A 12,500-nucleotide genomic window follows, 5' to 3' on the forward strand; every position below is an offset into this window, starting at 1 on the left:
ACGTTCCCTTGTGCGCCGAAGGCTCTCTTGATATGTGATCCGACCCTCAGACAGACGAAGCCAAGGGAAGACCCAAGGCCGCAATGTGCGTTCAAAGAATCAGTGCTCAGTGTGTCCTGCAATTCACACCAAGTCTCGCAGCTGGCTGCGTTCTTCATCGACCCGAGAACCGAGTGATCCACCGCTTAGAGTCGTGAAAAAGTGTTTGTTCAATTCCGTACAGTCAAAACCAAACGTTTCTGGCACTCGGCCAAACAGTGGCCAAGAAGGGCGCTTTTCAGCGCACGCTTGGACTCCAAAACTCTGCCGCGCCTTTTTCGGCTGCCGCAAATCGAGCAAACGGTGTGTTTCGGACGGCGTTTCGCTTTCGCTACTTGCGAGTGCTTTCGTGGTCCACCCCTCTATAAATACTCGGGAGGCGTCGAAGCCGGTTCTCCAAGCCGGACCCGTAGGTATCGTTGTGTGCTCGCTCTCATTGGCCCGCCTAACCAGAAAATGCCTGCGGTACACCCATTTGGATAAGAGTGCACGCAGATGCGGGCCTCGACGGCTACACATTTCCTCGGGCGGCCGCCTCCCGGCCTCCGTGGAGCGCGGGATGCACGGTCCCATCGACAAGCCTCTCCCGTTTTTACCGTGGCGTCGCGGTTCACCACGGCAGGCGGGTCGGTCTCCTCCGCATAAAAAGGGGGACCCCCGCTTTTTGTTCCACGAAATCGCACAAGCTTTTTTCGCATCCACGGTTTGCCACCGCACACCAAAATGCCGATCCGGCTGCCTACTTTAGCCAACAGGTGGAGCCAGGCGCGCCGTACTTGCGCGGCACTTCCCACGTCCACCGAAGTCGGTGCCAAGGACCACTTTCGGCGCCGGAGCCGCGTACGAGCCTACTCGAGGCGGAAGAACGAAGCCAGCAAGGGCCTGGCCGCAAGTGCGTTCAATTGTCGGGACGTCCAAGTCCCTCGTTCTTCCGTGCTTCCTCTTTCGGCAAGTCGTTGCGGCACCTTCCCAAAGCGCGCAGACCCGCTAATCGCGACGAGCGCGACGTGGCCGTGCCGCCTTTCCCTCGGCAGCAAGCAAAACGCCTGGCAACGTCGACGCTCCCCTAACCGCGATCTCGCACCGTGTTTCGTGTGGCGAATTCAAAAGCCGGCCGGCGCTGCTGCAACCATTACGGTCGGTACGCATACGCCGCGGAGGGCGGGACGGTCATCGGAGCGTGCGGTTCCTCCATCGAGTACTGCGCACCTCGGCCGTCGCATCGCCGTGCCATGACCGGCCGCGCGTCAACGCGAACCGGTGCCAGCGAGATCCCTCGCCTGCAAGAACCGACCGGCAGCCTCCGTCACCCGAGGACGCGGAGGCGCTTGCCGCGGACGGCGGGACGGTATGCACTGGTGCACAGCGGACCCGCCACATCGCCAGTTCCTTGACCGACCGCCGACGCTTGTGCCGTTCCTCTCGTACTTGGCAGTCGCCGCGCGATTGTCGGGTCTCGTTCTTGCACGCTCGAACGGTCGGGAGGGCACTCGGCTGGCGTTTCGGGAACGCGCAGCCTCGCCTTCTACCGACGTAACCACGACTCGCCGTTCGCGCTCCGCCGCTCCTGTTTACAGTACTAGGCGGTCCCGCAGCGGTCGGGTCGCGCATTTCGAGCGCTTCGAGCCACGGTGCTGTGGCGGGTCGAAAGCCGACCTATGAGTGCGTTGCGCCGTTTGTACCCGCGTCCGCCACCTGGCCGACCGTCCAAGGTCGCGGTGTTGGCGTCCGCTGGGCGCAACAATTTGTCACGGGGTGCCGCTCCACATTCAGGCAGCCCCGTGGGGAAAAGCCGACCCCGCGTCCAAACGGGGTCAGCGGCAGAAAGTGTCGGGCGCAGACGCAGCTGAGGCGCTCACCCTTCACAATCCGTTAATGATCCTTCCGCAGGTTCACCTACAGAAACCTTGTTACGACTTTTACTTCCTCTAAATGATCAAGTTTGGTCATCTTTCCAACAGACCGGCGCAACCGAAAGGCCGCGCCGGACATCGGTCCGAAGACCTCACTAAATCATTCAATCGGTAGTAGCGACGGGCGGTGTGTACAAAGGGCAGGGACGTAATCAACGCGAGCTTATGACTCGCGCTTACTGGGAATTCCTCGTTCAAGGGGAACAATTGCAAGCCCCTATCCCAATCACGAAAGAAGTTCCACGGGTTACCCAGTCTTTTCAGACAGGGATAAAGACACGCTGCTTCCTTCAGTGTAGCGCGCGTGCGGCCCCGGACATCTAAGGGCATCACAGACCTGTTATTGCTCTGTTTCGTGCGGCTAGGAGCCGCTTGTCCCTCTAAGAAGGTTGTAAGGTGCTGGGAACCCCGCACCTATTTAATAGGCTAGAGTCTCGTTCGTTATCGGAATTAACCAGACAAATCGCTCCACCAACTAAGAACGGCCATGCACCACCATCCACCGAATCAAGAAAGAGCTCTCAATCTGTCAATCCTCCCAGTGTCCGGGCCGGGTAAGTTTTCCCGTGTTGAGTCAAATTAAGCCGCAGGCTCCACTCCTGGTGGTGCCCTTCCGTCAATTCCTTTAAGTTTCAGCTTTGCAACCATACTTCCCCCGGAACCCAAATACTTTGGTTTCCCGGAAGCTGCCCGCCGAGTCATTTGAGTAACTCAGGCGGATCGCTGGTTGGCATCGTTTATGGTCAGAACTAGGGCGGTATCTGATCGCCTTCGAACCTCTGACTTTCGTTCTTGATCAATGAAAACATTCTTGGCAAATGCTTTCGCAGTAGTTCGTCTTGCGACGGTCCAAGAATTTCACCTCTAGCGCCGCAATACGAATGCCCCCGTCCGTCCCTCTTAATCATTACCTCGTATTCCAAAAACCAACAGAACAGAAACGAGGTCTTGTTCTATTATTCCATGCAAGTTTATTCAGGCGACTCGCCTGCGTTGAGCACTCTAATTTTTTCAAAGTAAAAGCACCGGCCATCTCGAGGCACACAATGAAGTGCACCAAGAAAGAACCGGCATGATGTTCAGTCCGAGCCGTCGCATCGGGTAGATGCACTACTCGTCTGGAACTGAGATCCAACTACGAGCTTTTTAACCGCAGCAGCTTTAGTATACGCTATTGGAGCTGGAATTACCGCGGCTGCTGGCACCAGACTTGCCCTCCAATTGATCCTCGTTAAAGGATTTAGAGTGTACTCATTTCAATTACGGGGCCTCAAAAGAGTCCCGTATTGTTATTTTTCGTCACTACCTCCCCGTGCCGGGAGTGGGTAATTTGCGCGCCTGCTGCCTTCCTTGGATGTGGTAGCCGTTTCTCAGGCTCCCTCTCCGGAATCGAACCCTGATTCTCCGTTACCCGTAACAACCATGGTAAGCAAGTAACCTACCATCGAAAGTTGATAAGGCAGACACTTGAAAGAAACGTCGCCGGCTCGTGGCCATGCGATCAGCACAAAGTTATCCAGAGTCACCACACAATACGGGCCGAAACCCGATCGATCTTGGTCTAATAAAAGCACCCGTTACCCAAAGGGCTCCAGGCTCACTGCATGTATTAGCTCTAGAATTGCCACAGTTATCCAAGTAGGAAGAAACGATCTAAGGAACCATAACTGATTTAATGAGCCATTCGCGGTTTCGCCTTATTTCGGCATGTACTTAGACATGCATGGCTTAATCTTTGAGACAAGCATATGATTACTGGCAGGATCAACCAGGTAATCGTTCGACTGCGCGTCCGTCCTCGCCTTCGGCGGGCCGGACGCAGTCTGTGTGCGGCGGAGGCCACCTTCAGGCGCCCCAACACGCTTATTTTGCACTCCGAGATGACGGCGTTCGAGCTCGCTACGGCACAACCTTCCCGAAAGACGAGTGGGAGCCGTGCGGCAAGAAGCACGTTCATGCTCGCTCTTTTTCGTTGCATCGACTCGGTCGCGCCGTGCGGGTTGCCCAAGCCCGCTGCACTGTCGGTGGACCGGCCGGAACTAGCAACGGAGCCGAGACTGCAAAGCCGCCAGACGACGGGTCACGCCCGCGTCTTCGGCGCTTTCGCATCTGAATCGCCCGAGGACGACACGGAACACACCTCGATATCGTGGTAAAACGGCACCGTCCGACAACCAGCCCCTAACGCATCAAGCGGATGAGGCTGCAGACGACTGCCGTGGATTCCCCTGGAGCAGACCCGAGGACACGCTTGACGAGGCCGAAGCCCGCCGCATATCAGACACCCGGTCGCTTTCGCGTACGCCGCTCACGAGAACCCCCACATAATAGCAGCGATAAGTACCCAGACCTCCTTGGGCACTAATACGAGCGTACTCGAGAAAATTTCACCGCGGGTGTGCCCCGAAACGTGTGGCACGTTGAGCGTGCCACAAGTCTACGTCGCTCTCAAACCCGCCGAGGTCGTAGAATTTGCGACCCTACTCACGAAATTCCCACCGAGGATACGGCCGCAAACGTACCGCACCTTGGGTAGGCCACGAGTTTGTGCAACACTACGCTGACGGCACAGCACCGAGGTCGTGCGCGCACGCACGGGAAAATTCCGCCGCGGTTTCTGCCGAAAACGTGAGGCACCACGACTCTCCGCAAGTTCGCGTCGACTGCGAAAGACCGAAGTCGTGAACGACGTGTCCGCTACTCGCCGCCGACACGCTGGACACCAAACGTACAACGACTCGACGGCGTCGTAGAGGCCCACGACGCGGTTTTCCTTAACGACGTCTCGGCGTGGCACCGACAGGTTAGAACGGCCGACCAACGTTCCCTGTCCGCCGTTCGGCTCAGTCGAAGGGCTCGGCGACTTCGGCAACGCTGCGAAGCCGCACGGTGACGCACGCCATGTCCCCATTTTTTTTTTTTCTTTCTGCGTCTGCCGGGGTGCCCCTATAATAGCAGCGATAAGCACCCAGACCGCCGTGGGTCGCTCGCCCCGGCTGACGTGGTTTTTCGTACTCCTGCGGCGGTCGCCGTCAAGCACGTCCAAATACGCTACTTTCGTGGGCGCATTCACGCTCTTTCGCTTCGCCGGAGTGCCAGCACTCACTCTGCCAAAAACGGCGAACATCCGAGCGGCGGTTCCCACTTTTGCGTCGGCGTCGCAAACCCCGCCCCGGCAGACGAGGTTTGCCGTACTCGTGCGACGGTGGCCGGCGGGCACGTCGAAAGACGCCGATATCGTGCGCGAATTGGCGCACCTTGGCTTCACCGGAGTGCCGCCACTGACTCCTCCAAAAACGGCGAAGATCCGAGCGGCGCTTCCCACTTTCGCATCGGCGTCCCGAACTCCGCCCCGGCTGACGCGGTTTACCGTACTCGTGCGACGGTCGCCGGCGAGCACGTGGAAAGACGCCGATATCGTGCCCGAATCGGCTCCGTTCGGCTTCGCCGGAGTGCCAGCACTGGCTCGGCGAAAGACGACGAACATCCGAGCGACGGTTCTCACTATTGCGTACGCGTCGCAAACCCCGCCCCGGCAGACGCACTTTGCCGTACTCGTGCGACGGTCGCCGGCGAGCACGTAGAAAGACGCCGATATCGTGCCGGAATCGGCCCCGTTTGGCTTCGCCGGAGTGCCAGCACTCACTCGGCCACAAACGGCGAACATCCGAGCGGCGGTTCCCACTTAGCCGTCGGCGTCCCGAACTCCGCCCCGGCAGACGCGGTTGCCGAGCTCGTGCGACTAGCGACCGCGAAGCCGTCTCGCGACGCCGCTTTCGTGCGCGGCTCCCACTGCGACCTGGGTCACCCGAGGTCGACGAGCAAAAAAGAATGTCGAAAAATTTTTTTGCGTCTGCCGGGGTGCCCCTATAATAGCAGCGATAAGCACCCAGACCGCCATGGGTCGCTCGCCCCGGCTGACGTGGTTTTTCGTTTTCCTGCGGTGGTCGTCGTCAAGCACGTCCAAACACGCCACTTTCGTGGGCGCATTCGCGCTCTTTCGCTTCGCCGGAGTGCCAGCACTCACTCTGCCAAAAACGGCGAACATCCTAGTGGCGGTTCCCACTTTTGCGTCGGCGTCGCCAACCCCGCCCCGGCATACGCGGTTTGCCGTACTCGTGCGGCGGTGGCCGGCGGGCACGTCGAAAGACACCGATATCGTGCGCGAGTCGATGCTTCTTGGTCTCGCAGGAGGGCCGCCACTCACTCCTGCAAAAACGGCGAAGATCCGAGCGGCGCTTCCCACTTTTTCGTCGGCATCGCAAACCTCGCCCCGGCAGACGCGCTTTGCCGTACTCGTGCGACGGTCGCCGGCGAGCACGTCGAAATACGCCGATATCGTGCCCGAATCGGCCCCGTTTCGCTTCGCCGGAGTGCCAGCACTCACTCGGCCAAAAACGGCGCACATCCGAGCAGCGGTACCCACTTAGCCGTCGGCATCCCGAACTCCGCGCCGGCTGACGCGGTTGCCGAGCTCGTGCGACTAGCGACCGCGAACGCGTCTCGCGACGCCGCTTTCGTGCGCGGCTCCCATTGCGACCTGGGTTACCCGAGCTCGACCAGCAAAAAAGAAGGTCGAAAAAAAATTTTTTTTTTCTGCGTCTGCCGGGGTGCCCCTATAATAGCAGCGATAAGCACCCAGACCGCCGTGGGTCGCTCGCCCCGGCTGACGTGGTTTTTCGTACTCCTGCAGCGGTCGCCGTCAAGCACGTCCAAATACGCCACTTTCGTGGGCGCTTTCGCGCTCTTTCGCGTCGCCGGTGTGCCAGCACTCACTCTGCCAAAAACGGCCAACATCCGAGCGGCGGTTCCCACTTTTGCGTCGGCGTCGTAAACCCCGCCCCGGCAGACGCGGTTTGCCCTACTCGTGCGACGGTCGCCGGCGAGCGCGTCGAAAGACGCCGATATCGTGCGCTAATTGGCGCTCCTTGGCTTCTCCGGAGTGCCGCCACTCACTCCTCCAAAAACGGCGAAGATCCGAGCGGCGTTCTCCACTTTCGCATCGGCGTCCCGAACTCCGCCCGGGCTGACGCGGTTTACCGTACTCGTGCGACGGTCGCCGCCGGGCACGTCGAAAGACGCCGATATCGTGCCGTAATCGGCCCCGTTTGGCTTCGCCCGAGTGCCAGCACTCACTCGGCCAAAAACGGCGAACATCCGAGCAGCGTTTCCCACTTTCGCATCGGCGTCCCGAAGCCCGCCCCGGCAGACGCGGTTTGCCCTACTCGAGCGACGGTCGCCGGCGATCACGTCGAAAGGCGCCGAATTCGTGCACGAATCGATGCTTCTTGGTCTCGCAGGAGGGCCGCCACTCACTCCTGCAAAAACGGCGAAGATCCGAGTTGCGCTTCCCACTTTTTCGTCGGCGTCCCGAACTACGCCCCGGCTGACGCGGTTTACCGTACTCGTGCGACGGTCGCCGGCGGGCACTTCAAAATACGCCGATTTCGTGGGCGCATTCACGCTGTTTCGCTTCCCCGGAGTGCCAACACTCACTCTGCCGAAAGCGGCGATCATCCGAGCGGCGGTTCCCACTTTTGCGTCGGCTTCGCAAACGGCGCCCCGGCAGACGCGCTCGTGCGACGTACTCGTGCGACGGTCGCCGGCGAGCACGTCGAAAGACGCCGATATCGTGCTCGAATCGACCCCGTTTCGCTTCGCCGGAGTGCTGCCAGTCACGGCGCAGAAAACGGCGAACAAGTGTTTTTTTTTTTTTTCCTAGAATTTGTGTTATAGAAGGCACATTTGATATCGGACGATAATTTTCAACTTTATCACGCGCACCGATTTTCGTGTAGAGGTTTGCAAGTTTATGGGAATTTCTCCACTTGGAATAATGCGATTTAGTAGTACTACGAGAACTTCATGGATGTACTCAAGGGTACGGGGCAAGTCAGTTACGTCAACACCTGCAGATTTTTTACACTTCAAACTGAAAATTGTTGGTTGTGAGTCCTCGTGTGATATTAAAGGCCGATTCGCTAACACATAGAACAAAGAAAGAAAGGAAGAAAAAACGCCCGCGCTCGCTCAAGAAACCTGGGTTCGCAACAAGTGGCAACAACAAGCAACCGAGCGAGTGCGCCAAAACCCGTGGCGGCCGAACAAACGCGAAGTCCCAACCGCGTCAGCCGGGGCGGCACGGGACAGGAAAAATCACTTCAGCCGGGGCGGCGGGGCACCGAATAAACCTCGTCACCTCGTCGCAGGATAAAAGAGGAAACAAAAAGTCTAAACAGCGTCTGCTGGAGCGAATGCGTAATAAAACAACAACAACAACAAAAAAAAACACCCGCGCTCAAGAAGTCTGCAATCCTCACAAAAGGCGACTGTGACCGAGCAGCGTCAGCCGGGGCCGTGCGGAAACGGAAAAACCGCGACTACCGGGGCGTCGAGGCACCGAAAAATCCACTTCAGCCGCGGCGAAAAAAAAAAACAAAAAGAAAGACGGAGGGGGGGGGGGGAACCACGTCTGCCGGGGCGAAGGAAAAAAAAAACGCGTCTGCCGGGGCGAGCCCGGGTGCGGCACCACCGGGAAAACTGTGGCAAACAGACATGGCGATCGAGTGAGTGGGCCGCCAGCCAGGCTCAGCCAAAAAGTGCAAAGTCCGAACTGCGTCAGCCGGGGCGGCAAAAACCGCGTCAGCCGGGGCGGCGCAAAAAACCGCGTCTGCCGGGGCGGCACGAAACCGCGTCAGCCGGGGCGGGGCGAAAACTGCGTCAGCCGGGGCGAAAGAAAAAAAAAAAACGCGTCTGCCGGGGCAAGCCCGGGTGCGGCACCACCGGGAAAACTGTGGCAAACAGACATGGCGATCGAGTGAGTGGGCCGCCAGCCAGGCACAGCCGAAAAGTGCAAAGTCCGAACCGTGTCAGCCGGGGCGACGCAAAAACCGCGTCAGCCGGGGCGGCGCGAAAACCGCGTCAGCCGGGGCGGCACGAAACCGCGTCAGCCGGGGCGGCGCGAAAACTGCGTCAGCCGGGGCGGCGCGAAAACCTCGTCAGCCGGGGCGAGCGAAAAGGGGGGGGGGGAACCACGTCTGCCGGGGCGAAAGAAAAAAAAACGCGTCTGCCGGGGCGAGCCCGGGTGCGGCACCACCGGGAAGACTGTGGCAAACAGACATGGCGATCGAGTGAGTGGGCCGCCAGCCAGGCTCAGCCCAAAAAGTGCTAAGTCCGAACTGCGTCAGCCGGGGCGGCGCGAAAACCGCGTCTGCCGGGGCGGCACGAAACCGCGTCAGCCGGGGCGGCGCGAAAACTGCGTCAGCCGGGGCGAGCCCGGGTGCGGCACCACCGGGAAAACTGTGGCAAACAGACATGGCGATCGAGTGAGTGGGCCGCCAGCCAGGCACAGCCGAAAAGTGCTAAGTCCGAACTGCGTCAGCCGGGGCGGCAAAAACCGCGTCAGCCGGGGCGGCGCAAAAAACCGCGTCTGCCGGGGCGGCACGAAACCGCGTCAGCCGGGGCGGCGCGAAAACTGCGTCAGCCGGGGCGAAAGAAAAAAAAACGCGTCTGCCGGGGCGAGCCCGGGTGCGGCACCACCGGGAAAACTGTGGCAAACAGACATGGCGATCGAGTGAGTGGGCCGCCAGCCAGGCACAGCCGAAAAGTGCTAAGTCCGAACTGCGTCTGCCGGGGCGGCACGAAACCGCGTCAGCCGGGGCGGCGCGAAAACCGCGTCTGCCGGGGCGGCACGAAACCGCGTCAGCCGGGGCGGCGCGAAAACTGCGTCAGCCGGGGCGAGCCCGGGTGCGGCACCACCGGGAAAACTGTGGCAAACAGACATGGCGATTGAGTGAGTGGGCCGCCAGCCAGGCACAGCCGAAAAGTGCTAAGTCCGAACTGCGTCTGCCGGGGCGGCACGAAACCGCGTCAGCCGGGGCGGCGCGAAAACCGCGTCTGCCGGGGCGGCACGAAACCGCGTCAGCCGGGGCGGCGCGAAAACTGCGTCAGCCGGGGCGAGCCCGGGTGCGGCACCACCGGGAAAACTGTGGCAAACAGACATGGCGATCGAGTGAGTGGGCCGCCAGCCAGGCACAGCCGAAAAGTGCAAAGTCCGAACCGTGTCAGCCGGGGCGACGCAAAAACCGCGTCAGCCGGGGCGGCGCGAAAACCGCGTCAGCCGGGGCGGCACGAAACCGCGTCAGCCGGGGCGGCGCGAAAACTGCGTCAGCCGGGGCGGCGCGAAAACCTCGTCAGCCGGGGCGAGCGAAAAGGGGGGGGGGGGAACCACGTCTGCCGGGGCGAAAGAAAAAAAAACGCGTCTGCCGGGGCGAGCCCGGGTGCGGCACCACCGGGAAGACTGTGGCAAACAGACATGGCGATCGAGTGAGTGGGCCGCCAGCCAGGCTCAGCCCAAAAAGTGCTAAGTCCGAACTGCGTCAGCCGGGGCGGCGCGAAAACCGCGTCTGCCGGGGCGGCACGAAACCGCGTCAGCCGGGGCGGCGCGAAAACTGCGTCAGCCGGGGCGAGCCCGGGTGCGGCACCACCGGGAAAACTGTGGCAAACAGACATGGCGATCGAGTGAGTGGGCCGCCAGCCAGGCACAGCCGAAAAGTGCTAAGTCCGAACTGCGTCAGCCGGGGCGGCAAAAACCGCGTCAGCCGGGGCGGCGCAAAAAACCGCGTCTGCCGGGGCGGCACGAAACCGCGTCAGCCGGGGCGGCGCGAAAACTGCGTCAGCCGGGGCGAAAGAAAAAAAAAACGCGTCTGCCGGGGCGAGCCCGGGTGCGGCACCACCGGGAAAACTGTGGCAAACAGACATGGCGATCGAGTGAGTGGGCCGCCAGCCAGGCACAGCCGAAAAGTGCTAAGTCCGAACTGCGTCTGCCGGGGCGGCACGAAACCGCGTCAGCCGGGGCGGCGCGAAAACCGCGTCTGCCGGGGCGGCACGAAACCGCGTCAGCCGGGGCGGCGCGAAAACTGCGTCAGCCGGGGCGAGCCCGGGTGCGGCACCACCGGGAAAACTGTGGCAAACAGACATGGCGATTGAGTGAGTGGGCCGCCAGCCAGGCACAGCCGAAAAGTGCTAAGTCCGAACTGCGTCTGCCGGGGCGGCACGAAACCGCGTCAGCCGGGGCGGCGCGAAAACCGCGTCTGCCGGGGCGGCACGAAACCGCGTCAGCCGGGGCGGCGCGAAAACTGCGTCAGCCGGGGCGAGCCCGGGTGCGGCACCACCGGGAAAACTGTGGCAAACAGACATGGCGATCGAGTGAGTGGGCCGCCAGCCAGGCACAGCCGAAAAGTGCAAAGTCCGAACCGTGTCAGCCGGGGCGACGCAAAAACCGCGTCAGCCGGGGCGGCGCGAAAACCGCGTCAGCCGGGGCGGCACGAAACCGCGTCAGCCGGGGCGGCGCGAAAACTGCGTCAGCCGGGGCGGCGCGAAAACCTCGTCAGCCGGGGCGAGCGAAAAGGGGGGGGGGGGAACCACGTCTGCCGGGGCGAAAGAAAAAAAAACGCGTCTGCCGGGGCGAGCCCGGGTGCGGCACCACCGGGAAGACTGTGGCAAACAGACATGGCGATCGAGTGAGTGGGCCGCCAGCCAGGCTCAGCCCAAAAAGTGCTAAGTCCGAACTGCGTCAGCCGGGGCGGCGCGAAAACCGCGTCTGCCGGGGCGGCACGAAACCGCGTCAGCCGGGGCGGCGCGAAAACTGCGTCAGCCGGGGCGAGCCCGGGTGCGGCACCACCGGGAAAACTGTGGCAAACAGACATGGCGATCGAGTGAGTGGGCCGCCAGCCAGGCACAGCCGAAAAGTGCTAAGTCCGAACTGCGTCAGCCGGGGCGGCAAAAACCGCGTCAGCCGGGGCGGCGCAAAAAACCGCGTCTGCCGGGGCGGCACGAAACCGCGTCAGCCGGGGCGGCGCGAAAACTGCGTCAGCCGGGGCGAAAGAAAAAAAAAACGCGTCTGCCGGGGCGAGCCCGGGTGCGGCACCACCGGGAAAACTGTGGCAAACAGACATGGCGATCGAGTGAGTGGGCCGCCAGCCAGGCACAGCCGAAAAGTGCTAAGTCCGAACTGCGTCTGCCGGGGCGGCACGAAACCGCGTCAGCCGGGGCGGCGCGAAAACCGCGTCTGCCGGGGCGGCACGAAACCGCGTCAGCCGGGGCGGCGCGAAAACTGCGTCAGCCGGGGCGAGCCCGGGTGCGGCACCACCGGGAAAACTGTGGCAAACAGACATGGCGATTGAGTGAGTGGGCCGCCAGCCAGGCACAGCCGAAAAGTGCTAAGTCCGAACTGCGTCTGCCGGGGCGGCACGAAACCGCGTCAGCCGGGGCGGCGCGAAAACCGCGTCTGCCGGGGCGGCACGAAACCGCGTCAGCCGGGGCGGCGCGAAAACTGCGTCAGCCGGGGCGAGCCCGGGTGCGGCACCACCGGGAAAACTGTGGCAAACAGACATGGCGATCGAGTGAGTGGGCCGCCAGCCAGGCACAGCCGAAAAGTGCTAAGTCCGAACTGCGTCAGCCGGGGCGGCAAAAACCGCGTCAGCCGGGGCGGCGCAAAAACCGCGTCTGCCGGGGCGAAATCAAAAAAAAAAAACAAAGAAAAAAGCC

At 61.7% G+C, this 12,500-nt stretch overlaps 2 non-coding genes across 2 annotated transcripts; both read right to left on the reverse strand.

The window, feature by feature from the left end:
• Positions 1-40: 40 nt before the first annotated feature.
• On the reverse strand, positions 41-193 carry LOC142793787 (5.8S ribosomal RNA). Its single transcript, XR_012891819.1, has one exon. It is a non-coding gene; the product is annotated as a 5.8S ribosomal RNA (ribosomal RNA).
• A 1,719-nt stretch (positions 194-1,912) lies between these two features.
• Positions 1,913-3,727, reverse strand: LOC142793792 (small subunit ribosomal RNA). Its single transcript, XR_012891824.1, has one exon. It is a non-coding gene; the product is annotated as a small subunit ribosomal RNA (ribosomal RNA).
• Between the last annotated feature and the right edge of the window lie 8,773 nt (positions 3,728-12,500).

The sequence above is a fragment of the Rhipicephalus microplus genome, unplaced genomic scaffold, assembly GCF_043290135.1.
Source record: "Rhipicephalus microplus isolate Deutch F79 unplaced genomic scaffold, USDA_Rmic scaffold_332, whole genome shotgun sequence".
In the NCBI taxonomy this organism is placed as follows: Eukaryota; Metazoa; Arthropoda; class Arachnida; order Ixodida; family Ixodidae; genus Rhipicephalus; species Rhipicephalus microplus.